This window comes from Euprymna scolopes, chromosome 16, assembly GCF_053919585.1.
Source record: "Euprymna scolopes isolate OS-2025 chromosome 16, ASM5391958v1, whole genome shotgun sequence".
Lineage (NCBI taxonomy): Eukaryota > Metazoa > Mollusca > Cephalopoda > Sepiida > Sepiolidae > Euprymna > Euprymna scolopes.
In genome coordinates this window covers 107,250,456-107,263,819 of record NC_136497.1, presented here as the reverse complement: position 1 = coordinate 107,263,819, position 13,364 = coordinate 107,250,456, and the positions used below count along the sequence as shown (strand labels likewise).

The following is a 13,364-nucleotide window of genomic DNA, read 5'->3' as shown; positions in this document are numbered from 1 at the left end:
CCGACTGGCAAGCATGTTAGCCTTATCGGTTGCTGAGGAGACAACCTCGTGATTGTTGGTTAGTGGGGGAATTGTTGATTGCCCATTATTTACTACACTGTTGTAGATTTTCCAGAAGTCTCGAGTTCCTAGTTTTTGTGCTTCGATGCGCTTTTTAGTGGTTTCCGTAAATTCTCTCTTAGCTGTCGCTATTTCTTTCTTAACGTTATTTCTAGCTTCTATATACTTCAGTCTGTTTGAACTGGACTTATGTCGGTTAAACCTACGGTATGCATGCTGCTTTTGAGCAATGGCAGTTGCACAAGTCGACGTAAACCATTGGGGCTTACTATAAAATTTCCGCATGGGAACATGCGCTTCGATTGCAGGTTTGAACCAGTCAGTGGTCTCGTTTGCACATTGTTCAGCAGGGAGAGAGAAAATATTTTTCCATGGAGCATCTCTAATTAGTTCCCTGATGGCTTCCCAGTCAGCCTTATTAAATTAAAAATCCGTTTCATCAGAAGGAACAACAACAAAATCAATTATCTGTACGATCGTTTCGGAAAACAATGCTTTTTATTGTGGTAGACATCAAGTTACGTACAAGAATTATTACATATAGTTTTTTAATAAGCAAGGTCTCCTCGTCAGCAAATTTTGAAGGGTTTTTATTAAATTTAAAAAACACCATAAATAAACCTAGCATTAAAAGTAAGGCAGATGTATTCAAATGCTTGGCAATGGCAACAGGAATTTATAAGATGTCCTTTCTTTGGAAATTCTAAATATCAAAAAATAGTAACATCTATCTTTTAGTTAACCGGTGTTGCCCGGAATAAGATCTTAACATCTATCTTTCAATTACCCGATATTGCCTGGGATAAAATATTAACGTTAAATAAAAGCGTCACATCGACCCTAATGGTCTGACGCTGCCTCTCTTTGGTGTTACATATATATATTTATATATAAGTATGTCTGTATATATGTATATAATAAATATTTGTATTTATATGTATATATATATATATATATATATTTTTTTTTTACACGGTGGTCACCACTTATCAAGGCCTGGAAGCCACTCAGGGATAATGGTTATTGCAAGTACAGTACGTTAGTGTAGAGATTTGATGAAGTGTTTACTTAAGGGGGTGGTTCATTAGGAATTTGTTAACGTTGGACTTGAAGACATCCAAGTTGTAGTCAGGTGGGAAGCAGGCAGACGGAACAGAGTTCCACAGGCGTGGAGTTCTAAGAAAGCTTTGTTCATGGAATCCACGTTTTGATTTCGGCACAGATAAAGAGTGGGGGGAAATTTTTCACAGTGGATTCAGCTAGACGGGTGTTTTTCGTGAAAGATTGGCGAGGGGGGACCAGAGATTGGCGTTCAGACGAGCACCTGCCATGGAAATAACGATAAAACAAAGATAGGCTCGCAACGTCTCTTCTGTGGGAGAGAGGTTGCAGGGTAGAGAAAAGGGCATCCCCCACTAAGCCACAAAGTCTATTTTGTACTCTGTCAAGACAGGATAGGCTGTTTTTAGCAGCTCCTGCCCAGATATGGCAACAGTATTCCATCCTTGGGCGTACTTGGCTTTTATATAGATAGAGAATTGCATCAGTAGTGAGATATCTTCTGGAGCGGTAGAAGGATCCCACCATCTTTCCAGCCACCTTGGCAATAGACTTGATGTACATGTTCCATTTCAGATCAGGAGTAAAAGTCAAACCCAGAAGCTTGTCAAAACATGGGGCTTCTCCTAGACGAGAGCCATCCATTTCAATTGATGCCAGATGGGGATCAGAGCATTGATGATCTAAGGATAGGAGTTTAGTTTTAGATGCAGCCACGTCTTCCCCCACTGAACCACTCGTTCGAGAGGAGAGAGAATCAGAGAGAACTTTGTCATTTACAGCCTTTGATGTGTTGCCGTAGATGGTCGTGCATAGATGTCAACGAATGATTTAAGTATGTGTATAAGGAGGTCATTGATGTAGATCAGAAAGAGAGTTGCGCCCAGGATTGATCCTTGAGGGACTCCTGCATTAATACTGCAGGCCTCTGATTTTTGTCCATCGACTACTACTATCGGAGAGAAATGATTTAATGATTGAGAAAACATTTCCAGTTATACCATAGCTGGAAATCTTGTGAAGTAGACCCTTATGCCATACCTTGTCAAAGGCCTTTGATATGTTAAGAGAAATTGTCTTAGAAAGGAAGCCTTTGTCAAGAGATTCACTAATCCTGTGAGATATATATATATATTTATATGTATTTATGTATGTGTATATCAATATGTAGATGCATGTGTATATATATGTATATACGCATATATATATATATATATATATATATATGCATGTATATGTATATATATATATATATATATATATATATGCATATATATACATATGTGTGTTGCCTACCAGTAACAATGTGGGATGGATTTTTTTCTTCACAAACGAGCATTCCACTTTCGGTTTGGCGGTGGTCATAACAACAAAGACGTCACATTATTTTCCCGTTCCTTTCTTCCTTCGCGGTACGGGTTCGAGCCTGCCTTCCTACTATCACTGTGTTCTTTTTTTTTTGCTCAACACGCACCTCCAAACACCCGGGCAGTGTCGGGCACCCATGCTAGTATATATAAATGTAAAATATATATAAATGCAAAATATATATATTTTAGTAGAAATGGTAATTAATAAAAACCTGAAGAAAGTGCTCAATACTGTTGTAGAGCAAATATGCGTTTTATTTTTTATTACCGTATTTTTCTGTGTAGTTACATTTTTGTTTCAGCTACACGACTGTTTTTTGGCCGTCAGGTTGCTTCCTCAGACATTTACAGAAATGTTCGTTTATGGTGGAATTTCACGATAAACGAACATTTCTGTAAAAATATAGTAATAAAAAATAAAACCTATATATATATATATATATATATATATATATATATATATATATATATATATATATATATAAGAACAAACAGTTAATAAAATATGTTAAAAAACACTTTGAAAAAGAGTTAAAAACACTTAATAAGTGGATGGTCCTTAATCTGCAGAGTTTCGAAGAAATACTTTCCTTCTCATCAGAGGGTAGGAATTAGCAAAATGCGGGATTGGATTTTGCATGCAAAAGTATTTGATGAAACAAAAAGTAAGTCAAAGATCTTACTTGATAACAAAAAAAGTGAAGCAGAGGGAATATAGTGAAGAAAAAGGTGATTACACATGAATGGATAGTCTGATGGAAGATAAATAATCCGGTGACGGTAAAATCCAAATGTATAACTTCAAGAAAGTTAATTGAATTTCCATTTGCACAAGTAAAATCCAAGGAAATCCCGTAATTCGAAGAAGATGGTCCATAATAATCCAAAGGCGGAAATCCATGGAATAAATCACAAAAATGTGTACAAGGAAAAAATTCCAATAATATTAATAAAAGAAAAATAGATATGCTTTTCACTTTACTGCCGAGACATAAATATAAATAAGAAAGATCAGGGAAGAAAAAGAGGAGAAAAAAATGGTAATAGAGTTAAATATAAAATAGAGAAACAAATGTAAAAATGACCCAGGCAGGAAATGTTAAAGGCGTGAAAAAAAATATATAGGGAAAAATAATATAGGTCAACTGAAATGTACAGGTCATCATTTAAAAAAATGTCAGGAATAGTTGTTAGAAGACACCTAATGGAAAATAAATAAATAATAAATAAATAGAAAATAAATAATAAATAAACAATAAATAAATAAATAAAAAATAAAATAAAAAAATGAAAATTATTTAAGGGTAGAGGATGGTTGGTATCTGCAAATTCAGGAAAAAGCAAGAAAAAAACTAAGTTAATGCATATAGTAAAATATAAATAAATATACATACAAGATATGAAAGTGTGGGTAGATTGATATATTAGATAGATAGGAAAGTTTAAAGAATAAAGCAGAAAATGCATATAAATAACCGGCCATGCAAAGAAGATATGAAGAATTAAAATAAAGATTATTAAATTATAAAGTATTAAGAATATGTAGAAAAACGATAAAGTTAAAGAAAATTTTTTTATATCTACATAAAAGGTAAAAGTAATAACTATGTAATTTCAAAATTACCATAATTAAATTTGGACTTATGTTTACAAAAAGCGATCAGTTCATTTTTAGAATTTATTATATTGTTACTTCGAGGGGAAGTAATTATAGTTATAGCTTTGGTTGTGCAGAGGCGATATGACTTAGAGCCTGGAGTATAAGAATTAACTTTTTTTATGATAGTCCATTTGATTGAGAAGGGGGTATTGTTAGAGTTAAGTTTTTTAATTAAAGTGGTTAGAGAAGTTCCTTGGTTATTGTTAGAATTATGGTTGTTAAAAGAAGAAATGTGTTTTGATATTCTTTTCTTAATTAATGTTGAAGTAGCGCCGATATATGTATGTACTTTATTAAAAGCTCGAGGTCTGGTATTAGTATTAATTTGCTGATTTGTATTAGTTAAATAGTTTGAATTTTGTTCATAGTGTTCAACAAATGGCGGGACAATTTTTTATTTTATATATGTATAATATATATATATTTATATACTAGCATTTCAGCCCGGCATTAGCCGGGTGTTTTGGGAGGTTTACGTTAAGCAAAAAAAAAAAGTGTTAGTAGGAAGGCAGGCCATACCGTGAAGGAGGAAAAGAATGTGAAAAAAATAGATCCTAAAATTTCAAGTGTGTAAACCCAAAATTGTTGGAGGAATTTGGTAGAGTTCTCAAAGGTCAAATCGTTGAAAGTTGACCCCTTAACAGCGAAATTTCTGGTCGAAAACCCATCACATAGATTTTCCCAAATCTCAGTACCTTGTATATCAAATTTCAAGTCCGTAGACTAAAAATTGACAGAGTTATTGTGTAGGAAAATGTACATAGACAGACAAACACACAGGTACACAGACAGACACATAGACACGTTCACTTTTATAGATATACTAGCATGGGCGCCCGGCGTTGCCCGGGTGTTTGGATGTGTATGTTGAACAAAAAAAAAAAAAAAAAGTGGTAGTAGGAAGGCAGGCTCAAACCCGTACCGCAAAGGAGAAAAATAACGGGGCAAAACCTAATGTTTATGCTGTTACGACCACTGCCAAACCGGAAGCGACATTTTGTAAAATTAAGGCTAGACAATCGAAAGGATAGGATAACTTTAAAAAATATTGGAGAAAAAAGTTCCCCCACCCCGTAGGAAAGTGCCTAGTTGAAGGGGAAGATATTAATGTTTTTAGCCAATTTTTCGATATTTGTCGTATGAAAGATCGAACTTTAAAACGATACTGATCTTGGTAAAATCCGTCACCTCTATTGAAAGTTTAAGGCAGACATGCAAACAGACATACATACATACATACATTTATATATTGGTAACTAAAATTTTTCGACCCAAACTGATTAAAAAGCTTGCCCTATCTCTGAATACCCTTTATGTAAAATTTCAAATATTTAGACCAAAAATTGTCTGAGTAATTTGGAAGAGACCGCAGAGGTCAATTTTTTTTAACTTTGGCCTCTATTATGACCCCTTAAAATTTATTGTTTTGGGCTCAAATCAAGTTATTAAGTTAGATCCATGTCCAAGGAACCTATATCTAAAATTTCAAGTGCGTAGACCCAAAATTGTCGGAGGAGTTTGGTAGAGTTCTCAAAGATCAGATTGTTGAACTTAGACGCCTTACTCGCCAAATTTCTGGCCAAAAACCAATCACATCGATTTTCCCAAATCTCAGTAACATGTATATCAAATTTCGAGTGTAGACTAAAAATTGACAGAGTTATTGCATAGGGAAATGTACACAGACACAGACACTTTCACGTTTATATATATATAGATAGATAGATGTATCAAATTTTGTTGTGAAAACTTGAATCAATCAATAAAAGACCTTGAAATCTTTGAAAAGCCTTTTCCACTGTCTCAATTTGGGCAGATTGGTTATAGTAAACACAAACCTCGGTCTAAATATATTTATAAGTGTATATATACATATTTGTTTAAAAATTTTGCCCAACAAACTCTTCTGGCAGTTTTTTGTCTACAGACATGAAACTTGATATATAGGGTATTCAAACCCATGCAAAACTTTGTTTGGGTTTTAATTGGGGAAAATTGATGCAAATGTGTGAAAATTAAAAATATGGAATTTGCCAGGTGAAGGTTGAACGACGGAATTATGAATATGCATGCATAACATACTAGTTATTGGTTCATGTTTTAATTTTTAACCTTGCAACAAATATGTCTTCATAGCTCAGGCATTAACGTCAAAGGAAAAAATAAATTGTAAGCTAAACGTTTTGGTTTCGATTTTCTGTGGTGGCAGTATTTTTTCTCTTAACTCTTAAGCATATTTCATTAAATATATTAGATGGTTTTGTCTATTAATTCTTTTCCAACTTCCGAATAACGATCTTCACTTCTTGCAAGAACTGACTGATGTAATCGCCATATTTGTCTTAAATCTGAGTACTTTTCAATTGTTCTAGATTCCTTATTAACTAGTTTTGAACAATTTATATAATTTTTTTTCCTTTTCTCATTGGTTAATTATTTTAAAAACTTTACAAACATTTCAGGATGTTACTACTATTGGTAAATTTTATTTTATTATTAGTAATTTTTTTAGTTTTTATTAGTGATGTAGCAAGATTCCTAGTGATACCAGATGGTCTTGCTTTTCAAATAGAGGAAGAGAAGGTAGGAGAGGGGGTGTGATATTTGATCAAGAAAAAAAGAAAAAATGTCCCTGGAATTTATCAGGAGGGGAGGAGGATAGTAGATAATAATTGTTCTTTAAGCGGTTTTAATTTACATTTTGTACTTATGTAGCGATAAGAAGAGGCGAAAATGTCCATAAGAAATAAAATATTTCAATGAAAAAAAAAAAAATAAATATGATAATGAAATTCTCGAGTTTGACAGAAAAACAATATAGGATCGTTTTCTAGTTGAGTTTTGAAAGAACAATTAAAATATGGAAACAATGACTTGGGTTCAAAATGTCTGCTTTGGTGTCTGGGAGATGTTGTCATTTGAATCCACTTGTTGTATTTAACTACCAGGCCACCAAGCCAGTGATAAGTTAGTTGGACAGATAAGTAAATAAATTGAACCTAGGGAGAGATATGGTCACGAAAGAGAAAGAAGAGGTTCACAAGAAAAGAGAAAATGAAAAGAATATAAAATAAGGGGATAGAGAAAAAAAGAGGTTCAGAGGAAAAAAAAAAAAAAAAAGAAAAGAAAAGTAATCTTCAATATGACAGAGGGGGGAAGAGGCCAGTTTTATAAAAACGATTGACTTTTTAGAGTTAGGGTCTTTTTACTGGCTGGCATCAAGACGTCCACATTGCTCTTGCCCTGCCTGGGGTGGGGATGAGGCAAAACCCTCATAAAAACTAAGTTGAAAAGTTCTTGTTCTTAGCTGGGAAATTAACTAAATGAACTTAAGTTATACAACCTGCATCACGAAGCTCAGATTAAAGAACTCAACTTTAAACAAGTGTAAAATGATTTATAAATAATTATTTTGTTTGGTTTTTACGAAAATGAACCAGCTTTTCTTTGTTTCTCGATTGCCGACCTGAATGAAGATGCAGTTTGTTTCAGGTATGCCCTGACGCCAGATGATGAAAGAGATAGACCAGATCCAGCACAAAACCAGTGTGACAGCCGAAGTCGACAATGTTGCCACACGGACTTAGGGTCATGCACATTTCGCCTGCCCTGAGCAGCAGAGAGATATTTTCCAGTGACCAGTGAGAGTCTGGTCGCACTTGAGGGATTCACCACTAGACAAGTAAGAATGTAGCCCTGCTGGGTTTCATCTATGGTCCTGTGAGCCGGGAGCGATGAACACGGCCAAGAGTACATCACAAGTATGCTCCCGTGAACCAGGATAGCGATGGATGCGGCCCGGCCCCTGGACAAGAGAGGGCGTTAGGGTTATAGTAATGCTTTTAGTATTTCAAGTTTTTGTTTATTATTGGTTTGTTCAAATATAGATGTGTTGTCAACTAAAATCTGCCCAAATTGAGACAAGGGGCAGGAATATTGATGCCGTTGTTTTCAGAATGATGCATGGTTAATCTCCTCGACGAATTGTTTGTAAACTTATCAAATTATATCAGATGACTTTAGGAAAATAGATTCCAACACAGATTGTTGCCCGAGGCTGCCAGGTTTGAAGTTTGTAAAATACTTTTGCTATTGCTTACCTTCATATCATCTCTAATGTGAGTGCCTGTTTTTTTTAAAGAAATAAATGCTAACAGAACTGATTGAAACAAAACAAAATTTAAAAAAAAGTAGCTTGCTGATTCATACAAATTGTTTAATAAAATATATTAGCAATTTTGTTGTTAAATGCAAAATATTCAGTTGAAGTGATATACGACTTAGTTTATTTTTCATTTATTCTTTCTGACAATTTGTAGTTTTTATATATTTTTATGTTGTATAATAACTGATTATTCTCTTTTTTTGTTTTATTTTCTAGGTAAGTAGCAATTTAAGAAATCCCCATCCCTTTTTTGGATTACATTTTACACGCTCATTCGAGGTAAGTGCCATTTTTGTTTTGCAAGAAAAATTATACTAATTTCTTCTTTAAAGAAAATAATTAAAAAAAAAATTTAAAAAATCATTGTAATTTCTACATTTACAATTAATTACATTTTGTTTTCATGTTCTTAGAAATGGTAATTCTACGAAAAAGTTAAAAAAAAAAACATTTTTATAATGACGGTTTTCTGTAACTGAAAATGAAGATGTTAAAGAATACTTGATCAATACAATAATATATTAATAGGAAAAATGATTTCAGTTACATATTTATTAGCTGCTATTTGTATTTAAAGCTTACTATATTTTTTTTATAGTGAGCTGGTTTGTATTCGTTTTGGATCTTCTTAAAAGGCCCCAAGTTACAGACGTTGTTAAAAATGGGAAGATTTGGTAAACAAAATAGTGCAGTATAAGTACCGTCACATATACAAGTTTTTTGGCAGTTAGTCATTCATGTTCAAGTTTTTCTCACTAGTAGTAAAAAAACATTTCACTTTCTTTTTGAAAGATTCTATATGCACATTCTATATGCTTGTTGGGATCTTCCCAATATTTTAGAACTATAAAAATGATAATGGAATCATCAACTGAGATGTTGTTTCATTAGATCTGCTTGTATAGAGCGGGGTGGGGGTATTTCTGGAGAATCAGTGTTTCATCTGAATGTACTAATAATTTTGAAAATTATCAATCCATGATTTTCTGCACTGAATCATAGCGATTACTTTTTTCTTTTTCTGAATTTTTACTTGTTTTAAATTTGTTACTAGTCAATATTTCCTAACCATAAACATGTTTTATTTTCTACAATTATCAGGCAAAGTCCTAGCAATAAGAATGGAATATGAATATTATCAATCCTAAAAGGCCATTATCTTAAGCAATATCGCTCTCATGGCACCAAAGAGTGAGAAACAGTTTAATTCTGTATCTCCTGAGGCGACCTCACTCGTGTAGGAGAGCACACATTTGCAAAAGAATCTTAATTAGATTGATGAATCTTTTCATGGCAATTATTACCAGTCTTAGACATTAAAGAAGCATAAATGGATTCACACATAGGTAAACTTTATATCACATCTAGTTCATAATAGAAATCATCAGGGTTTTTAATAAAAAAAAAAATGTGTATTATCACATTGGAAAAATGGATGAAATTTCTTTGTTTAGTAGATATAGAACAATTGTAGAAGAGTTAAAGCAGAGGGAACGGCCAAGAAAACATGGGAAGTAGTAATAAAAAGGGTCTTGAAAAACAACTGGTCAGGGATAATTTAATTTGAAAATCAATTTCTAAAAGCCGTTTCACACATGCTGTCCAAATTATGATATTCTGTTTAATATTTTAAAGAATTACTTGTAATGAGTTAAATATACATATTTATATTAATATATATATATATATATATATATATATATATTAAGTAATGTGATTGATAATTACCTATTGAGCTTATTATATATCTAAATTACAACGAGCACTTTCTCTTTCCTGTATTTTAATTAAACTAATAATTTCACTGTTACATTGAAATACACTCAACTCTTTAGACTATTGTTTTAATCTCCTTTAAATTATATATACTAGCAGGGCTACCCGGCGTTGCTCGGGACCGTATAAACAATGAAAAAACAAAAGCAGATATTGAACATATGTTTTATTCTTGGGGGAGAGGAATCTTTCATCTCAAGTTTTAGCGTTACAAACAAACATTTGTCTTTTATATATATAGATAATGACAGGTTTTTTGGGGGCCCCCCTCGAAGATAACTGATCAGTTGACTAACTTCTAGTGGTCCGTTTGACGTGAAATTTCGATATTTGTCATCCGGGTGATGGGGCTTCGATATGATACCAAATTTGTCAAGTTTGGTTCCGTCTTTCAAAAGTTTTAGCGTTACAAACAAACATACATACATACATACACACAGACGTTTGGCTTTTATATATATATATATATATATATATATATATATATATAATAATATATAGAATATAGAAGAAGATATATACATATATATATATATATATATATATACACACACACACAAACACATATATATATATATATATATGTATGTACACACAAACCTTTATATATATATATATATATATATATATATATATATATATATATATATATATATACTAGACTACCCGTGACCCGTTGGGTCAGTATGTTATATTAGCTATGGAATTAATGTATGAGCGTGACACTTGTGATATAAAGAAAATAGTTTTTTTGACATAACAGAAACATTTCTACGAAAGTATATTAAAATGAAAAAAATAATATAGATAGATTTCTATGAGTCTTTCTGTTTATTATATTTGATTATTTTTAAAGAAAAAAACATACAGCCATTGAATTATAAGTCATTTGCCATACTTATAGGTAAACGTGAACTGAACAGATACTAAAATCCTTTAAACAATTTTAATATATATTTTAATTTAAAAACGAATAAAAAAAAAAACAATTGCGACGCTGTACACAGTAAAACAATACACTTTATTGTCGCAATGATTATTTATTTCTAATGCAATTTAAAAAAACGTGTATATATATATATATTTATATATATATATTTATATGTATATATATTATATATATATTTATATGTATATATATTATATATATATTTATATATGCATATATAAATATTTAAATATATTTATTAATATATATGTATATATATATATATATATATATATTAATATATGTATATATATATATATTTATATATATATATATTAATATAAAAAAAAAATAAATAAAAAAAAAAAAAAATTACAATAAGTTTACCAAGGTAATCAAAATGGTAAACTTAAAATATATTATAAATATTAAAGAGTTAATATTTACAAGTAAAGTAATCTCAACCACATGTAAAAGCTCAATAAAATCGAAAAGGAAATAGAGCATATAATATGAACAAATGATTAATAAAACATGTTAAAAAACATCTTGAAAAAGAGTTAAAAACATATTTAATTTTAAAAAAAGAAAGCACAAGATAAGTGGATAGTCCTTAATCCGCGGAGTTTTGAAGAAATACTCTCTTTCTCATCAGAGGGCAGGAATTAGCAAAATGCAGGATCGGATTTTGCATATAAAAGTATTTAATGAAACTACAAGTAAGTCACAGATCTTACTTGGTTAAAAAAGGGTGAGGTAAGGGGAATAGGAGGTAAAAGAAAAATGATAAAAAGATTTCACATGAATGGATAGTCCGGTGAAGGGTAAAATATCCAAGAATGGTAAAATCCAAAACGGTCGAATTTAAAAATTTCCAATCCAATGGGTAAATTCCAAATGGACCAAAATGATCCAAAAGGCAGAGTTCCTTGGAAAAAAGGGCAAATGGAATGAATTTATCATTAAAATCATTAAAAGAAAAAGCACTGCGGAGAATATTTAAAACACGTCTGTCAAGGCTGGAGGAATCAAGTAAATTAAGGTTTAAAAATAAAAAAAACAAAAAGCGGTGAAAGTTTAAATTTGAAAAGCAAGGTCAAACTGACCCAGACAAAAAGCGTGAAACTTTTTTTTTTTTAATTTTTTTATATATATATAGTTATGTTTTTTTTCTTTATATATATATATATATATATATATATATATATATATATATATATATATATATAGTTATTTATATATATATATATCTTTATATATATATATATAGTTATTTATATATATATATCTTTATATATATATAGTTATTTATATATATATCTTTATATATATATAGTTATTTATATATATATCTTTATATATATATAGTTATTTATATATATATATCTTTATATATATAGTTATTTATATATATATATCTTTATATATATATAGTTATTTATATATATATATCTTTATATATATAGTTATTTATATATATATATATATATATCTTTATGTATATATAGTTATTTATATATATATATATATATCTTTATGTATATATAGTTATTTATATATATATATATATATATCTTTATGTATATATAGTTATTTATATATATATATATCTTTATGTATATATAGTTATTTATATATATATATATCTTTATGTATATATATAGTTATTTATATATATATATCTTTATATATATAGTTATTTATATATATATATATCTTTATATATATATAGTTATTTATATATATATATCTTTATATATATAGTTATTTATATATATATATATCTTTATATATATATATATAGTTATTTATATTTATATATATAAATATCTTTATATATATATATAGTTATTTATATATATATATATAAATATCTTTATATATATATATAGTTATTTATATATATATATATAAATATCTTTATATATATATATAGTTATTTATATATATATATATAAATATCTTTATATATATATATAGTTATTTATATATATATATATAAATATCTTTATATATATATAGTTATTTATATATATATAAATATCTTTATATACATATATATATATAGTTATTTATATATAAATATATATATATATATATATCTTTTTATATATATTTATATATATATATATATATATATATATATTTATATTTAAATAAGGGAGTAGTCACCAACAATGTGTATTTTTTAACATTATTTTATTATTCCGTGTCTATATATCTATACATATATATATATCTATATATATATCTATACATATATATATATCTATATATATATCTATATATATATATCTTTATATATATATATACCTTTATATATATATCTATATTTTTATATAAATA

General features: G+C 29.4%; 1 protein-coding gene and 1 long non-coding RNA gene across 2 annotated transcripts in view; both read left to right on the top strand.

The window, feature by feature from the left end:
- Positions 1-8,623, top strand: part of LOC145296040 (uncharacterized) — a 231,177-nt gene extending 222,554 nt beyond the window's left edge. The window contains exon 2 of the long non-coding RNA XR_013869945.1: positions 8,531-8,623. This is a non-coding gene — a long non-coding RNA (uncharacterized LOC145296040). The remainder of the gene's footprint in view (positions 1-8,530) is intronic.
- Positions 1-13,364, top strand: part of LOC145296039 (diacylglycerol kinase theta-like) — a 1,210,689-nt gene that overhangs the window by 295,410 nt on the left and 901,915 nt on the right. The window lies entirely within an intron of this gene.